This window comes from Aedes albopictus, chromosome 1, assembly GCF_035046485.1.
Source record: "Aedes albopictus strain Foshan chromosome 1, AalbF5, whole genome shotgun sequence".
In the NCBI taxonomy this organism is placed as follows: domain Eukaryota; kingdom Metazoa; phylum Arthropoda; class Insecta; order Diptera; family Culicidae; genus Aedes; species Aedes albopictus.
Genome location: NC_085136.1, coordinates 93,375,732 through 93,394,245, shown reverse-complemented (window position 1 = coordinate 93,394,245; position 18,514 = coordinate 93,375,732). Strand labels below are relative to the sequence as shown.

At 43.2% G+C, this 18,514-nt stretch overlaps 1 protein-coding gene across 1 annotated transcript in view; it reads left to right on the top strand.

Moving 5' to 3' along the window:
* The first annotated feature begins 595 nt into the window (after positions 1 to 595).
* LOC134283900 (salivary glue protein Sgs-3) overlaps positions 596 to 18,514 on the top strand; it is a 122,687-nt gene continuing 104,768 nt past the window's right edge. The window contains exon 1 of the mRNA XM_062845045.1: positions 596 to 1,454. The gene's annotated coding sequence lies outside the window, so the exon portion shown is untranslated. The remainder of the gene's footprint in view (positions 1,455 to 18,514) is intronic.

Sequence of the window (18,514 nt, the reverse complement as noted above, 5' to 3'; positions counted from 1 at the left end):
GGATATTTTTCGAAATTTGATAGTTTTTTATTATGGAATTCTAGAAATTGTACAATTCGGCTAAACGAATGTCTAGGCAAAAAATTACATTTGAAGGGTTTTTACCCTCGTTTTTGTTTCAGTGTATATGTAAGTGTGATGTATCACATTTTTATAAGACAATACTAGATATACTATCACTACGATAAAAAAGTTTTATCATAAAATCTTTTGTATGAGTTTCCTGGCACTTTTTTTAAATTTTTTTAGCCTCGGCTAAACGAATGTCTATCACTGTATAACAACTTTGGACCAAATGTACATAGCTCAACAACAGCTTGGAAGATCTAGATATTATCTTCAGTCTTTGCGTTTCACTTCGCTCTTTAGATTTTTTCCCTCAGTGTACCTGATCGATAACGTGTTGCTTATTCGATGCTTACATCTCACACTCTCTTCCTCGTCCAACAACGTCCAACCAATTGCTCAATCCACACATTCCTCAAAGCGTGACGTATAATTTGGTATTCCGGGGGAGTGCATCCCCACACACACCTGCACCGCTCGCCACGGCGACGGATCACTCTCTCTTTCTTTCTTTCTTTCACCATGAACCGTTGCTTTTACTACGTCGTCGTTGCCGTTGGAGGCGAGTGATCCGGCCTGGCGCTGGTGATGATGATGGGGACATGCGTCCGGTCCGGTTCGGTCCGGTTGTTTGGTGTCAGTTCCAATCAGTAGTTATCATTGCGCATCGCGTTCGACCCGCATTCGTCCTGGTCTCCGCTTGTTTGACGACATCGGCCCGAAAAACGAATAAAAAATAAGGTGGCACGCGACCTCCACCCGGTTAATCTAATAATTGCGCGGTTTATTTGTTTTGCCCATTTAGATCTGGGCTTGTAACAGAAATACCAATTTTAGAGAGCTCCGCGCAAGAGGGCTCTTCAGCAACGCTCGTCCACCAAAGAGTGTGGTTTGCTGACGCGCGAACGCGCGGAAATCTGGCTGCGGTTTGGCCTCGCTTGCTCGTTGCTGCGGCTTCTTACTTGGTGCTCTGCAAACAAAGCTTGCGTAACTCCGAATTTAAAATTAAGTAAGAAGTGGCTGCGTATTAACAACTTGAACGGTGCGCGTTTTTATTTTCTGTTTTTTTTTTTCTAGTCCGTGATTTACGCGTAGGTATTGTGTTTTGCTTTGGTTTGCTTGATCGAGTGTGAAGGAGGCGCCGTCCGACGCTGCCCCCGTGTCGAGTGCGTCTACTACATTGTCGCAGAAAAGAGTGAAGGAAAAAGGAAAAGTGTAAGATTTAGGCAACAAGTGCTTTTGAAGTGTAACCAAAGTGATTAACACTACCGCCCGCGTCGGTCTATGATTAAAGTGATCCTACCGTCGATTTCGAGCAACTCGACGGATAGCGAATCAAACGGTTTAGGAACGGTCCAGTAAGGCACTGGAAAGTGAGGAAAATTTAGGTAAGTGGATCAACGGCGTTTACTCGCTTGTTTGGCGCAAGCTTTAGCAAATCAAATCAAATTTGACAATTACAAAGATCAGTCAGGTCTCCAGTTAGCCTAGTGGTTAAGGCTATGGATCACCAATCCGGAGACGGCGGGTTCGATTCCCGTTCCGGTCGGGAAAATTTTCTCGACTCCCTGGGCATAGTGTATCATTGTACTTGCCTCACAATATACAAATTCATGCAATGGTAGGCAAAGAAAGCCCTTCAATTAATAACTGTGGAAGTGCTCAGAGAACACTAAGTTGAAGCGAGGCAGGCCAAGTCCCAGTGGGGACGTAGAGCCATAAAGAAGAAGAAGAAGAAAGATCAGTTTAGTAGGGTATGGCTTTCTGGTACACATGCAGATAAAAATTCTTAAAGGAATTTCCGACGTAAACTTGAAAATATTATGTTGTCATCCTATTACTATATTATTTTACAATGCTTCTAAGGAAGTTCCTAAACATAAAGACAAAGTTCCGGCAACTTTTGTACATACAGTATGGCCCATAAAAAAATGCGAAAATCCCAGTAATCAAAATTTTATTTTATCTATTACAAATTTATCAGATTTTCCTTTTGAAGTTTCATTTTATTATTGATAACTTTATTTATGAGATTTTCAGCCCGTGGCTGGTTCATCTTCTTTTAGTTATAGAAAGATTTCGGAAAGGGTTTCAGAAGTTTCAGAGGGCTTCCAAAAGCGTTTCAGAAATGTTTAAGAGAAGTATAAAGTCATTTCAAAGCGTTTCAAGAAGTTTCAGGGAGTTTATGGAGGATTAAGCTGGTTAAGGGAGATTGTAGAGGTGTTTGGATTATGAAGAAAGAACAAGACTGGTATAAGAATATAATTCAATTTCAATTTAGTATAGGTAAAATAATCTAACATGACTTACATTTTAGTCTGTTCCTTCTTTCGGCTTTCCTCTTCGTTATTCTCCTGGCTTCAGAATTTCAAACCCCATACCAAATCTGTCTTTTAAATTTATAATATATTATCTTTTTCATTTTTAGTGCTTTTTATCGTTACCTAACAAATCCCGTATGTACCGCTCTAACTATTTTCGTCTTCCAAACTTTCGTATGAAGACGTCATGCGCTCACTGAAGATCAATGCTCCACCTAGTTGATTTTTTATTATTATTGTTTGTCAATCTTATGTTTTCTTTTTCGGACTTACTTGCTTAGTGCATTGAGGATAATTCCGAAACTCATCAACCGCCGGACAGCTCTCACCGCGTTTTACACTCCAAAATTCAATAAATTCACTTCTAACTATCCACCACTCCCACTTTTAACACTTTCTTATCTCTTCTAAAAGCTCTAGCTATTCATCTATACTTTTATTTATCTTTTCCTATCTATCTGTTTTTGACCATTTCTTCTTTTTCTCTCTCTCTCTCTATCTCACCTGTCAATCGCTCTGTTATTTAGACATCTGTCAGCTGTCTGCCATCGAGCAAACCAAGCCCAAAACGACTGAGACTTAACCAGTGCTCCTAGAACAAGGGGTTTTATGGCATTTTTTTATTGTTTTAGAGCATTTCTGGGACGTTTGAATGAGGGTTTCGGAGTTTCAATAAAATAAGGGGTCAGCAATGCTTAAGTGGGGTTTCAAGACGTTTGAGGAAATTATATCGGAATTTGGAGAGAGTATAACTAGTTTCAACGAGTTCCAGGGAGGCTTTTAAGAAGCATCAGGGAGTTTCAGAAGGTGATCAAAGGGTTCAGAAGGTGCTTTAGAGAGATATTGGTGTCTAAGTGTAGGGCCGTTCATAAACCACGTAGACTTTTTTGGGGGGAGGGGGGTCTGGCCAAAGTCTACGCTCCATACAAATTTCAAAATTTTTGTATGGACAAAAGCCTCCGAGGGGGGAGGAGGGGTCTGAGATGACCAAATTTTGGTCTACGTGGTTTACGAACAGCCCCTGTTTTAAACCTTACTCGTAAATAACTGTAACATTTTTAAGGCCCCAGGACATGGGGTGCATTAATGGAAAAATAAAATAGGACATAAAAAATGAATTTTGAGCACAAATTGAGTCAGTACTTCAAATAATAGAACTTAGTTTGCCAGTACACAGTGAAACATCCTGAAACGTCTCTGGAACCACCAATGAACCCCTAGAGCGGCTTCTAAACCCCTTAAGATCCCCTGGAACTAGAAAATACCTAATGCCCCCGATCTAAAACGCCCCTGGATCGCCCTGAGCCTCCTTGGAATAGCCCAGGAACAATATAGAAAGCTCCTGAAACTGTCTGGAATGCCTCTATAAGCCCCTAAGGCCTCGAGGAAGTTTCCTGAAACCCCTTTGAGTATTCCTGGAACGCCCCTTTTTTTACTTAATCATTTATTAAAGGCTCATGCGCCAACAGGCATAACGGAACCGAATTCAGTTAAAACTATTTACAATTTCATGTTTTTGTCTTCTTCTCTCGTTTGTCGGGTGAAGATCACTGCGTCCAGATTTTAGAACTATTGTGATATACCCTTTTGCTGTGAGGTACGCAAGTTATCTCAGTAACATATTTGTCACTGAGATACCTTGGTATCGACTGAACTCAAGACCATCTATTATTGATGAATTGAGATCCTGAGTTACAGTATGTGACTCCCCCATTCTGGCGAGACTAGCTTTATGAAGCCAACCACGTCCTTGGGAGATAAGATCCCTATGTCAGCAGGCCCTAAAAAGGGCTTGCTGAGAACTTTGAACCTACGTTGAGTGAGTGCACTGCAATAGCAGAGGATGTGTTCTGATGTTTCCCTCTCCTCGTCACAGAAGCGGCAATTTGAGGTTTGGATTGCTCGGATCTTTTGTAGATGGTATCTGCAGGAGCAGTGTCCAGTTATTAGACCGGTGTAGATGTTGAGATCCCTTTTGTTGAGACCTAATAGTTGTTGGGTTTTCTTGGGGTTTATCGTTACGAGCCTTTTGGATTGGCTCGTATGGGGAAGTGCATTCCAGTTTGATGTGATTTGACTGACCATATATTTGTTCAGTTCCATTTTTACAGAGCAGTCTGAGATCCCGCAGAAGGGCTCAGGGCCAATGAACCTTTCATTAGATCCATTTCTGGCTAGCTCATCAGCAATCTCGTTTCCCTCTAGACCCGTATGTCCTGGGATCCAATATAGGTAGACTCGATTGCGTATGGATAAGTTTTTCAAAGCCAGAATGCATTCCCACAGTAGCTTTGAGTTACAGGTGTAGTTATTAAGCGACTTAAGTGCCGCTTGGCTGTCAGAGAAAATACATATTTTTGCAAACCTATACTTTCTCCTCAGGCATAATAACACGCATTCTAATATTGCATATATTTCCGCCTGAAATACTGTGGGCCACTGTCCTAAGTGGACAGAGATTTTTGTTCTAGGGCCATAGATTCCGAAGCCTGTCAGATTATTTATTTTCGAACCATCTGTGAAGAAATTTATAGTGCCTGTTGGAACGCTGGGTCCACCTCCTTCCCACTCCTGGCGGGAAGGAATGAACACATCGTAAGGTAAGTCATAATTGACTACCGTTTCCATCCAGTCACTACAAATTCCTATTGCTATTCCTATTGAGGTGACCCGTAAGGTCTCCCGATAGCAGTGTTTTTGTTCTCTTTAACCTTAGAGCACTTTTTTCCGCTTCCAGCTTTATGAATTGAGTTTTTGTCTTATAATCTATGTTAGTTTTGGGAAACCGTAAAAATCGCGGTTTGGTCGAGGCTAGAGGGAACAAACATATTTGAGGAAAGGATAGGGTGATGGGGCTTTTCGTTGACAGGTGATAGCTTGGTGTGGCGTATTGCTGCTGGTCAAACGTAGAGAGGACAAACAACCTGTAACGATACATACAGACAATTTTCGAAGGGACACGAAGTGGACAAGTGGAGCAACAAGACTGGGATATCAAACGAAGACTTCAGCTTGCTTCAAGAAGTCGCACACAAGCTATACTCAAGATACTCAAGATCATCGGGATATTCCCACACAACATGGTTGATATCTTGATAGCCTGCACCACAGCTACAACGATTGTTATCTGTGAGCCTTATTCGATAGAAATGCGAGCTCAGAGATTAGTGATTTGACAAAAGTCGACACATTATCTTGATTAAATCTCGACCCATACCCAACCCCTTGAACCACGCCGTCTTCGATACCTGTGGGAGAATTGAATGTAACCACCTGCCCAACACTCCTGCATCCCATTTTTGTTGCCAACTGACCAAGGCATGCTGACGAGCAATCGAAAAAAAAAATCATTGCAGACGATATGACGGTCATAAATATCGCCTTTCATAGCGCACACCTTGGCGAGTGTGTCCGCTTTCTCATTGCTCGGGATCGAGCAATGCGAAGGGACCCAAACCAAGGTGATGTTATATGCTTGATTCGATAGAGCACTCAAAAATGATCGTATTTCGCTTAGGAAAGACGTGGAGTGCTTTACCGGCCTCATTGAGCGAATAGCCTCAATTGAACCGAAGACCACTTTATCAAGAAGACTTGCAGCACTGCTCAAAATCGAGAGTCACTGTTAGCAGCGCCACCACGGATTAAGGTGGAAGCATTTATGGTAGTGTGTGTAAATCTTCATACTCGCACCAATACACTATTACACTTTTATACAAAGGTACCACCTTAGCTCAACAGGCGGCGACGCCGTCGGTGTCGCATGCCGTTAGTATGGGAAAACAGCAGAGGTGCATGTCTTCTTGATAAAGTAGTCTTCGATTGAACTGAAGCTTACTTACCTTACCGGTCAGGCTAAGGCCGGGGTGGCCTCTGCTGTACATAGTAGCCGCCTCCATTCCACTCGGTCCATGGCTGTTTGTCTCCAGTTCCGCACTCTGCGTAGGGTCCGCAGATCGTCCTCCACTTGGTCGACCCACCTAGCTCGCTGCGCTCCACGTCTTCTTGTACCGGTCGGATGACTCTCGAGAACCATTTTAGTCGGGTTGCTATCCGACATCCTGATGACGTGACCCGCCCACCGTAGCCTCCCGATTTTCGCGGTATGGACGATGGTTGGTTCTCTCAGTAGCTGATGCAGCTCGTGGTTCATTCGCCTTCTCCAAGTCCCGTCTTCCATCTGCACTCCGTCGTAGATGGCACGCATCACCTTCCGTTCGAAAACTCCAAGGGCGCGTTGGTCCTCTGCACGTAGGGTCCATATTTCGTGCCCATAGAGGACGACCGGTCTAATCAGCGTTTTGTAGATGGTTAACTTCGTGTTACGGCGAACTTTATTCGATCGTAGAGTTCTGCGGAGTCCAAAGTAGGCACGATTTCCTGCCACAATGCGCCTCTGAATTTCTCTGCTGGTGTCGTTGTCGTCGGTCACCAGTGAGCCCAAGTACACGAATTCTTCAACCGCCTCGATTTCATCACCGTCGATATGAATTCGGGGTGGCGGGCGCGGTGATTCCTCCCTGGAGCCCTTTGCCATCATGTACTTTGTCTTCGACACATTAATGACTAATCCGATTCGCCTGGCTTCACTCTTTAGTCGGATGTACGTTTCCGCCATCGTCTCAAATTTACGAGCAATAATATCAATATCATCGGCGAAACCAAGCAGCTGAACGGACTTCGTGAAAATCGTCCCACTCGTGTTTATCCCCGCTCTTCTTATTACACCCTCCAAAGCAATGTTGAACAGCAAGCACGAAAGACCATCACCTTGCCGTAACCCTCTGCGAGATTCGAAGGGACTCGAGAGTGTCCCTGATACTCGAACTACGCACATCACTCGATCCATCGTCGCCTTGATCAACCGTATCAGTTTATCCGGGAATCCGTATTCGTGCATAATCTGAACTGAGGCTATCCGTGAAAATAAAATAGTGTTCAGAGGGAAGAGAGGCGATTCTAATGCGTAGTGTATAGCCGCTAATTCTGCGACATATACTAAGCAAGGACTTTGAAGTTTATGGGCGGCGCTCTGAAGCTCATTAAATACACTAAATCCAGTGGAATCATTTGCTTTTGACCCGTCAGTGATAAACCTTCTGTCGCAACTGATATGACCAAACTTGCTTGCAAAATTTTTTGGAATGTGCTCCGATCGGATCTGGAATTCAACGGTTTTCTTGCATCATGGTCAGATCAAAACAAAAAGGTGGGTGTTTTTATTAAAGTCATTTTCAGCCCATAGCCAGCTCATCTCCTAGAAAAGAAAACTGAAATTACCCGAAGTGTGTCTTCCAGCACAACAGAATTATAAAGTGCTGAATACTCTTAAGGGAGGAGGTCTAGCGCTCTGTTACGCTTCATACAAAATTTCAATATATTTCATACAAAAGTTGTAACGTGGGAGAGGGTCTAAGGTTGTCAAATTTTGTGTTACGTAATATTTGAATGAACCCATTAATGTCTTTCCTTAGGGATTCGTGAACCGTATGGCTGGAAGAGTCGATTATGATCATGAGCATGAGCATTCGTGACCGTACATAATGCAGTTGCTAGCTACTCCGTGATTGACTAGAGAAGCAGAATTGCACAGAAAACCATTTGAAGCACAAACTCGTCAATGTACACGTTACGAGAGTTCCAACTTTATTGGGTCAATAACGGCGCCGACCACAACCTTACGGTCAACCGGGAAAGGGAAGGAATGTTAGTTTGACAACCGTTACTACTAGAGGTTGTATGTACTACTGTGCCCTCCACAGTTGTCACGAGAAAGAGTTTTTGTTGGTAGGGAGGGATGGATAATAACATAGATCAGAATTCAGTTTGGTAAGCGATATGATCCATTCAACTGTGAGCAAACATTTATCAAGCAATTGTGTCACCTCACAAATTAGAAGAATGATGAGACTCCAAAGATTCACAATATAAATTCGGAGGATGTCTTATGTAACGAGAGAGATCTTGCATCACCTCGCGATTAGGAGAACTGGTGCACCATTATTCAATGTTGATTCTTCAATCACTTAACCTAATTTATAACTCATTTGTCCACTAGGCCCCGTAAGCGATTCCAATTGGAAGCTGTACTTACACTTTGTACAGCGCCTAAATGTATTCTATCCTAATTTTACTATATCGAACTGGTTGCCGTTGCGCTATGAGCACGAGGATGTTGATGTGTAGCTGTTGGCTGTTCCTTTTTCCAGTCCGATTGGGGGTCCATTATGAGGTGCCATTCGCCGATGTCCATGTATCCGGGTTCATTTGAGCTATGGGCTCAGAAGAGGGTCAAGTGGCAGCTGCTCTCAGGGGGAAAGAGCAACTGACGAAAGTGCCGGGGCTGGTATCGAACCCATGACCATCTGCTTATGAAGCAAATGTGTGACCAATTGCGCCACGGACCCCGGCTAGAAAAGTTTGATGTTGTGGACGAATGTGTTTATCTTGGTACTCCAGTAACGTGCGATAATGATGTTACCCGCGAGGTGAAAAGACGGATTGCAGCTACGAATCAGGCCTTTTTTGATCTGCTAAACCGTCCCGTAGGCTGCAAACGAAGACAAAACTCGCGTTGTACAAGACTCTGATTCTTCCGGTCGCTTTATACGGCCATGAATCGTGGACGTTGAGAGAAGCTGATCGGATAGCCTTTGGAGACTTCGAACGTAAAGTGTTGCGAATAATACTCGGCGGTAAACTGGAGGACGGCATCTGGAGGCGCCGCATGAACCACGAATTGTACCAAGTATGTATATAAAGAGATGGATATAGTGAAGCGAATAAAACACGGCAGGCTGCGGTGGGTTGGGCATGTAGCTCGTATGCCGGAGGAACGACAAGCTAAAACCATTTTCAGCAGAGAACCAGGAAGGGGCCGTCGGCTTCGGGGTAGGCCGCACATACGGTGGCTTTTTGCAGTTGGAGAGGCCCTAAGGGTTCTCCCTCGGAAGTTCCAGGGGGCTTCCATGAGTGTTTCAGAAAAGTATGAAGTCGTTTCAAAGCGTTTCAAGAAGTTTCAGGGAGTTTATGGATTATTATACCCTGGGCATTATTACAAGTTTTATTTACCGTCGTGCGGGGCTACTTTTGAAATGCGGGGCTACTTTGGACACTTTTGAATATGGATTTTTTGAATTCAAAATATGGTTCAAATCTGTTTGATGTCTTAGGAACTATTATAAAGCAATAGTTTTCCCTTCATTTGGTTGAAATTATTTTTCAAACAGACCGTTTATTGCTTGTCAGGACGCGAAAAAACATCGAATAAACCAATATAATATACATAACGTATCAGAACATTTGGTCTGTAGGCATTGTTTCTACAGTTCATAAATTTCAAAGGGTTGATCAATTCATTCAAAATGTATCAACGTAGCATATACAATCGAATATTTGTATCGTTATACGTTATAAATGACCGTTTTGCCCAAATAAAGGATTGATTGTCCCTTTTTTCAGGCTATCTATATAGCAATATCACGCTGCTCATAATACCAAAGGTAGCACAGAACCATCATAAAACGCATATTTTTATTGAAATTATGTATGATACAGTATACTACAGTATTGGTACAATGTAGTTTTCCAAATAACCCTGGAATTTGAAATGCAGTGTTGTTATAGATAAAAATGTCCAAAGTAGCCCCCTTCCGGTTCTATATGAGATGTGTCCGATTGGTGTATGAACAACTTTTTTGTTTATTGATGGATTTAGCTCAAATTTTGCATACATCCTACATACATACTCACAATTATTGTGTATAAAAATTGCGGAATTTCATTCACTAGTCTATGTGTTATAATGTCATAAAGTTGAAAAATCATGAAAAAGTGTATAAAGAAGCCCCGCACGACGGTATGTGTTAAATGTGCTATTTTAACTTGTAAACATTATTCTAATATTAATGCACATTTATAGGGTTCTGGCAGAATGGAAGCCTGCAATCCTATTTCGATTGCCAATATTCAGGCCATTTCGGGCCGTGATTAAGTACTAGAGATGTAAACCTTTCCCTGGCACAGACTTCAAGTTATAGAACTCTAGTGATGAAATCCGAATCGGGATGCCCCCTTACCCAAGTAACCAGTAAGCATTTAAAATAGCATTCCTTCAGCATTATAGTAGCCTTTACGACAAGGCATTTAATGCTAATTAGCCGTATATGCGCCTATAGTGCTACCTCACAGCAGGTTTTGGCAAAATAACGGGCTGTCTTAGTGCTATCCCTTCAGGAACGTCGTGACGAAATGTCAAAGAAGCGTAACGCCTCGTCGAGTAAAAAAAAAAACAAAAATAGATTGACGTCTGCTTCTCGTTCTCTCAGCCTGCTTCCCTGCTTCATCGTCCTTCCATATTCCAGCCGGTGCTAGGTGGTACTTTTTTGCTGATTTTTGTAGTGATGTAGGTTTGAACTTACGATCCGGAGATTTATGAATCATATCTGCTTCTGATTCTGTTGCTCCTGATCTACGATGCTAAAGCTGTTCCGGTGGCGTGCGTTGATTTAATCGCCAATATAAAGAATGATTCGATAACAGCTTCAGATTCAACATCCAAAACTTGTTTTCATTGAGATATTTCATTATGTAGAGCAGTACGATCCCTTCTTTTAAATATCTGTGGAATATGATTCTTTCTTCCCTCTTTCAAACAGTCCTATGATCCATCCACATTTTCCGACGAAATGATAAATAATTGGTGATTTTTTGTTGGACAAGTTCCCAATCCAATCCAACTACTGCAATGTTTTCTTTGGTGCTTTTGGATGAGTAGGGGAAAATGAAGGAACAAATAAGATGCACAAATTTGTAAACAGAAGCATAGGCTCTGTAAGAGAGAGACAATATGTGCTGCCAAATGCGTAACATATCTCCCAACCTTTTTGCTCCTAGCATTTAAAGAGCAGTTGAAAAGCATTCTGATTGCTCCCAAGTGAAAACACTTCAAGCAGTTGAAATGCTAATTAACAGTCAAAAGCTTTTGAACAGCACAGCTTATGTTAACTCAAGGCAGTTATGCATTCCAACTGCTTATGTAGGGCAGCAAGCAGTTTAAATGCATAATACGGGCTGATACACAGCTTATTCAAATGCTTAGTGGTTACCTGGGTAATCTGGTTACGAATCGAATAAGCGGTGTGGGGCAAAAACGATTTTTTGAACCACGCTAGTACACATAGGCTAATGTGCCTTAGGGTGGCCAGTGCATACGGGACCGTCTCGAAAGACGCGGAATGCGTGCTAGCGGGTATGAGTGCTACGAAGAAAGAGGTACTAGAGGTGCGCGACGAAACGCCAGAACTTCATCTATGGTGAAATGGCAGAGAGTCTGGGACTCTTCAACCAAGGGTAGGTGGACACACAGGCTCATATCGAGCGTGTCCCGGTGGACGTGTAGGCCCCATGGCGAAGTGAACTTTCACCTGGCACAATTCTTGTCGGCCATGGGTGCTTTAGATGGTACTTGCACAGGCTCGAGCATGCAGATTCACCCTCATGTCCGGAGTGTGCAAACAAGCCGGAAACGGCGAAACATGTGCTCTTCGAATGCCCGCGTTTCGCGGAGCAGAGGTCGAGAATGTGGGAGGTATGCGGTAGGGATACTACTCCCGATAACATAATAGAGAGGATGTGTACGGGGGTGGACGAGTGGAACGCCATGTCGACCACGGTATCCACAATTGTGCTTCACCTCCAGAGGAAATGGCGGGCCGACCAACAGTTAGTCGAGTTGGCCCCCTAGAGAACAGCTGTAGAGTAAAGTGGGGCAAAAGTTCGAGTGGGGCAAGAGTTTCTTTTGAAGTTTTTGAGTTCAATTCAAATTATTTCTTTCGGGTGGCAAGGTTGTTCGAACCCTTTTTGAAAAAGAGTCTTTCACTCCAAAAATCATGAAAATTGATCAATATTTCTAAAAGTTATGACAAAATGTTGATTTTTGATCAAAACATGTAACATGTAACATGCGATGGTCCTTCCAACGCATGGAATGGATTTGTAATGAAATCGAATTCGATATTTTATTTTGGAGCGTAACTAGGTATATTTTGAAGATGCTTTAGCATGTATAACTTTTTGCAAAAGAGATTTGGAAATCATATTTTACACATAGTGGGCAAAAGTTCGAATTGTGGGGCAAAAGTTCGAGTCATGTGGAAACTTTAGGTAAAAACCTAAAATTCTGCAAAATGTACATATTATATCTAAGAGTGATGGAATTAGTGAGAAAATTCGATTAAAGTTGAAAAAAAAATGTTGTTTTATCTGAATTTGGCGGAAAACTACTAATTTTTGGTGAAGTAAATTTAACCCTGATTTGGGCAAAATCCAGATCTAATTTTAAAGTGTATTCCAGTTCTAACATAAAATTTTAAGTGGTTTCAGGTATTCCTATTACCAAAGTGTCAAAATAGTGTGCTACGGTTAGCGAAATTCCACAAACACTAGATTCGAACTTTTGCAGTTTTTGGGGCATGTAGGGTAAAATAGGGAAAATATCTTTCATATACGAGTATGATTACTGTTAGCTGCCAATTGCACTAAAAACTAATTTTAACGTTCCTTAGCAGTATCTGTTTCTTATAAATACGTTTTAAATCTCATTTTTCAATGAAAATAGGGCAAAATGGGGCAAATTGGACAACTCCCGAAGATGATTCTGGTGATAAAAGATTTAGCGCTTTTTGTTTATACCAAAAAAATCAACTTCAAATCAGTAACATTAAAAATCCATTCATAATTAGGTAAAAGTGTGAATTTCCAGCAGTTGTGGGGGCATATGGGGCAAAATAAGCATTTAAAAGGATCTTTATTGTATTTTTATGATTGTTATGAATCTCTAATTATACCTGCAGCTATTTTCAACGATCTACAGTTGTGCTTGTTGTTTGAAAGTACATTTTGAATCTCTTCTTGTATGAAAAAAGGGCAAAATGGGGCAAAATGGACCACTTCCCGTGCCGTGCGGTGAATGAATTTAGCACCAATCGATTTCTCGTATTTTTTTACGTCAGAAACGGTCAACTTCACGTACCGAAACCAGCGGCGTTAAAAGATCCGTTTTTTGGGTCGATTTTGCCCACTGTGCAGTGGTGGGGCAAGAGTTCGAATAAAACATACACATACAAAAAGTGTTGTAACTCAAAATTGAAAACACACCTTACTCTATGTGATGGCTGACGTTTGATAGTGAGAGTGCGGAAGTACGCCCCCCCCCCCCTTCGACAAAAGAAGAGAATCGGGCGCATGTTCAACATACGCCGACTGGAAGACGCTGCGGTGAAAAGGTCCTTCGTCGAGGAGCTGGAGAACTGTGCTGTGGATATTCCGGAAGGTGAAAGCGTGGATGATCAATAAAGGGCCATCAAGAATGCCGTACTCGCCACCGCGATAGAGCGAGCAAAAACACGAGGAGCCAAAGCCGTAGCCTGTCAACACTATTCGGCTCTCGACAAGGAAGTGAAACGCTCATGTAGACGGGACAAATGAGTGTGGGCGGACTTCCTACCCCACGAAGGCGAGAAAGCAGCAATATAACATCTATTGACCAACCCGGCTGGTTTGACACTTTTGAAACCTTTTTCTAGTGTCGATCACGCCATCAAAACCTCAGCATGGGGTTCGACGCATTTTCCTTGTCCTTGAAGCTACATCAGTGCAGGAGATACAAACAACCATCCGTAGCATGAAATCGGACAGACCCCCGGGGGTTGATCGCATATCTGCCGAGATGCCCAAAGCTGACCCTGTAGTACCCACACAACTGCTGCCTCAATTGATCTGCAACATAGGGGAAACCGCGACATTTCCAGACGACTGGATTCAAGGCGCCGTAAAAGGGAGGGCCAGACTGTATGCGACAATTGGCGGGGCATCATGCTACTGTACATCGTTCTCAAAGCATAGTGATCTTTAACTGGATAGAGGAGAAGATTAATACAATTCTCCGACGGCAACTAGCTGGATTCCGTACCGGACGAACCTGTTTGGACCATATTGTCACGCTCCGTATAATCTTGGAGCAAATCAATGAATTCCAGGAGTCTCTCTATCTGGTGTTCTATGATTAGGAAAAAGCTTTTGACCGTCTCAATCACGGAAACATGTAGGAAGCCCTCAGGCGCAAGGGTCTCCCTGAGAAAATCATCGGCTTCACAGTACAGAGCATTTTCGTGTAGAGTACTGTACAACGGCGTTTTGTCCGATCCCATCCGGGTCGTTGCTGGAGTGAGGCAAGGATGTATACTATCTCCGCTACTGTTTCTCATCGTAATCGACGAGATCCTGGTAGATGCGATTGACCGTCAACCAAATCGTGGATTGCTCTCCTTGCTCAACGACGCTCTGATATGCAGAGCAAGCTCAACGATCTTGCCAATCGCTCCTCAGCGGCAGATCTTACCATCAACGTCAACAAGACCAAATCATTGGATGTAAACACGGTGAACCCTTCCAGCTATACGGTAGCTGGGCAATCAGTGGAGAATATTGTAAGCTTCCAATACCTTGGTAGCCAAATGGCGGCCGATGGCGGCACCAAGACCGACATAGGTGCAAAGATCAAGAAGAGGGCCGCTTTTGCGAGTATAAGAAATGAGAGGAGAAACAACCAGATTAGTCGACGCACCAAAATCCGAATTTTCAACTCGAACGTAAAATCTGTGCTGCTATGGCGTGTATCAGTGGAGCGACAGAAATTCGGATGCGAAAGTGGAGGTGGGTCTTTGTCAAAAAGTGCTTGCGGTCGATGCATGGCTCAAGTACGGGACACTGAAGACGACCTTACAATTAAGGTTGAAATACGTATTTATCATTGGATGCAAAATCTTTTTGTGCAATCAAAAGGAACAGTACTCAATCTTATTCTCATGAATCGCGACCTAGGGACCAATTGAAAACGCATTTCCAAAGACCTTTCCAAAATTGAAACGACATTGATCTATACTTAGAAATGACATCTAAATGTCACTTAACAAACCAATCATGCCTGCATCTAATCGATGTCCATCGATCACGATTGGCGCAGCTGCGTTCAATGACACCGCACCGTGGCGGTCCACTACTCACTCCATTGATAGGTGTGAAAACAACCGTTTTGGCATTGTGTGTACCTCGCCGCAGAAATTATTTCTGCAAATATGCAGAGAAAAAATCAATCGCCTGCCGGTTGACCGATCATGATCTGCAAAAATTGGTTTCTTGCACCAGTTGCATTCCCCGTTTGTTGTGCTGCTCGTCGTCATGAGTATGGTGATGTGTTGTGCAGAAAGTCGGATTGCCAAACTCTCCTCACCGATTGACTGCCTGACTGAGTGGCTGACTGACTGACTGACTGGGGTGATGGGGGTTTTCTCGGGCTCTCCATGGCTTGACGCCGCCCGGCCAGCTGAGGCCGGCAACGATTTTAGGTCCATTGCCGCATCTCTTTCTCTACGCGTCTTCTTGGCCAGCAGTAGCGTGGCATGATGCAATGTGTGCCGGGCATGCATGAAGGATCTCGGAGTTGTGTGTGTGTGGGAACCAGAGTGGCCTTAGAAATGATTTTCTTTTAATTCTCGACAATTAGTACTCAATTAAGAATCAACTGGATGTTCATCGTGAAATAATTTGAATACGGATTTTTTGCCCCTGCCAATTTTTCTAACAAGAAACGTGTGTGGTCCACCCTAGTGCATACGAAATGCATCGCTGCATCGAATGGATTTTCGGCATCACGCAAAATTGGCCAAAAAATAATAATAACCCGATTAGTTCACATTTTAGGTTTCGATCAGAGAAAATTTGACAGGCCCCGTGCAGTGTGTGTGAGCGAGCAAGGTCTGTCATTGATGGGCTGAAAGGTTTCGGCTCGCGGGTCTTTTGCGGTCACTGCTGGACGATGGTGTGGTGGCTGTTGCAATGCATTCAGGCAGGCAGCGGCCGCGGAAAAAGTGACGAAAAAGTTTGTGACCTCCGTGGGTCTCCTCGAAAGGGGTTGCTATGGTGTTGTCGCGCACTGGCTAGAGGTCCTTTCACTTTTTGCAAACTGCATAAACCGTGCAGTCAACCCGACCCAACGGGCACGGGTTTTATGGCGAGCGAGGGAACAAATGAATCGCTGACTAGGTCTTTGTCTTTCATAGGTCCTTGTTGCTACCGTCGTTCGCCGTTGGGGACTCCACTAGGCAATCGGTGTCAAGGATAGTGGAGCTACTAGCTAGAGTTCGGACTTTCACGTACTATAGTGGAATACTGAACATTGCATATGGAAGGCGTTGGTCTTCGGAGAAAATAAAATCAAAAAGTCTTTGGGTGACTGGATCTGGGGAAGGTTATCAGATGGGAATTGAAAGGGATTTCATTGAGGAAGTAATGATCGTGTTTACTTGACCTGTATCAAATGTCTACGGCCGCATAATCGTTTAGATGGCATTAAATGTGATTAAGCAAAGGACTCACAGCATCACGCGTCTGTTGCGGCTGTTCGAGTCCGTACGAAGTTGATCATCAATATTAACTTCTATTCTCGATGAGCCTAGATAGCTGTGTAGTGTCGGTAGCGATTGTCTCAATTGGCTAAGAATAACACTACGGACCGCCTGTTCCGGCGGTAAGAGTCCACCAATAGGTGACCCCTAATTCATAGTGTGATGCGACTTCATGCTTACCGTGCCTAGGAATGAATGGTTAGGGGGGTCTTATAAAAACCTAATCGCAAACGGAGCTTGTGGAGTACCAGGCCACCCTCCACAGTATTTTGCCCTTACTGCGCTAACCGGAGCAATAGCGCGGTGGACCTTGTGTTTCTCCGAGACAATCAGCTACCCTTTGAGACTGAATAAGGGCGGGATTATGAAGATGTTATTAATTAGTTCAAATTTTCACCTATATGGTTTCGCATTATGCGATTTACACAGTGTATTCTGTGTATCCTCGCCTTTGGCGTTTTCCAATCGATACCGATCTGGTTTCGTTGCTGCTGTTCTTTGTTGTGCTGTTGTTGCGAAGAGTTTAATCTTGCCTAGTTTGGGTAGTGGCTACGGTTAGGATAGCTCAGATCAATCTTCAGCACAAAAGAACAGCAACGATCAATCTTTGTAGACTTATGCAAAATGGTACAGCCCAAGTGGTGTTAGTCCAAGAACCTTACTTTCGTAAGGGGAATTTCTATTTAGGAAACTTTGTAAATCCGGTGTTTGCTACTTTCAGTAAAAATGAAATGACAAACTCACGTGTCATGCCTCGAGCATGTGTGCTTGTCAACAACGCAATCGTTGCTACACTCATCTCTGAACTAACTACCAGAGATGTATGTGCTATCACAATCGATGTATCTGTTGGAAACCTCAACAGGAAATACGTTTATTGTTCGGTTTATTTACCGCATGATGAACCATCCCCAACGGATACTTTCAAGCAAGTTATTGCATACTGCACTTCAAAAGGCTTTCCGCTAATTGTTGGTAGTGATGCTAATGATCACCATATAATCTGGGGCAGCTCAGACATCAATTTGAGAGGCTCCAGTTTGATGGAATACCTAAGAAGTACAGATCTTGGATTAATTAACATAAGCAACCGCCCAACCTTCATGGTATCTGCTAGAGAGGAAGTGTTAGACATAAAGCTTTGCTCTAACAGAAATAGTCACGAGCTGACCAACTGGCATGTGTCAGATGAAGAATCTTTATCTGGCCATTGCTACATCGCTACTTCGCAAACATTGCGCTTCAGGAATCCCCGTTCAACAAACTGGGATCTTTTTACTGATTTGGTTGCGGCCAAATTTCATGGATATTCACCATCCATTGACACTTCATCTAAATCACAGATGGTGCTGTTGATACTACAACGACCTACATCATGGAAGCTTTTGAAAAAAACATGCCCTCTACGATCTGTGAAGATCACAAGAGGAACCCCTTGGTGGAACTCTGATCTGGCGAAGCTCAGGAAACAATGTGGAAAGAGTTGGAACAGACGACATTCTGCTGGATCGGAGGCTTTCAGGTCGGCTCGCAAGGCCTACAGGAAACCTCTCCGGTCTGCTGAACGGGCTGGATAAACCTTTGTACAAATGTTTCCAGTTTGAGTGAAGTTAGTCGGTTAAACAAAATCCTTGCGAAATCTAAGGATTTCCGAGTGAACGA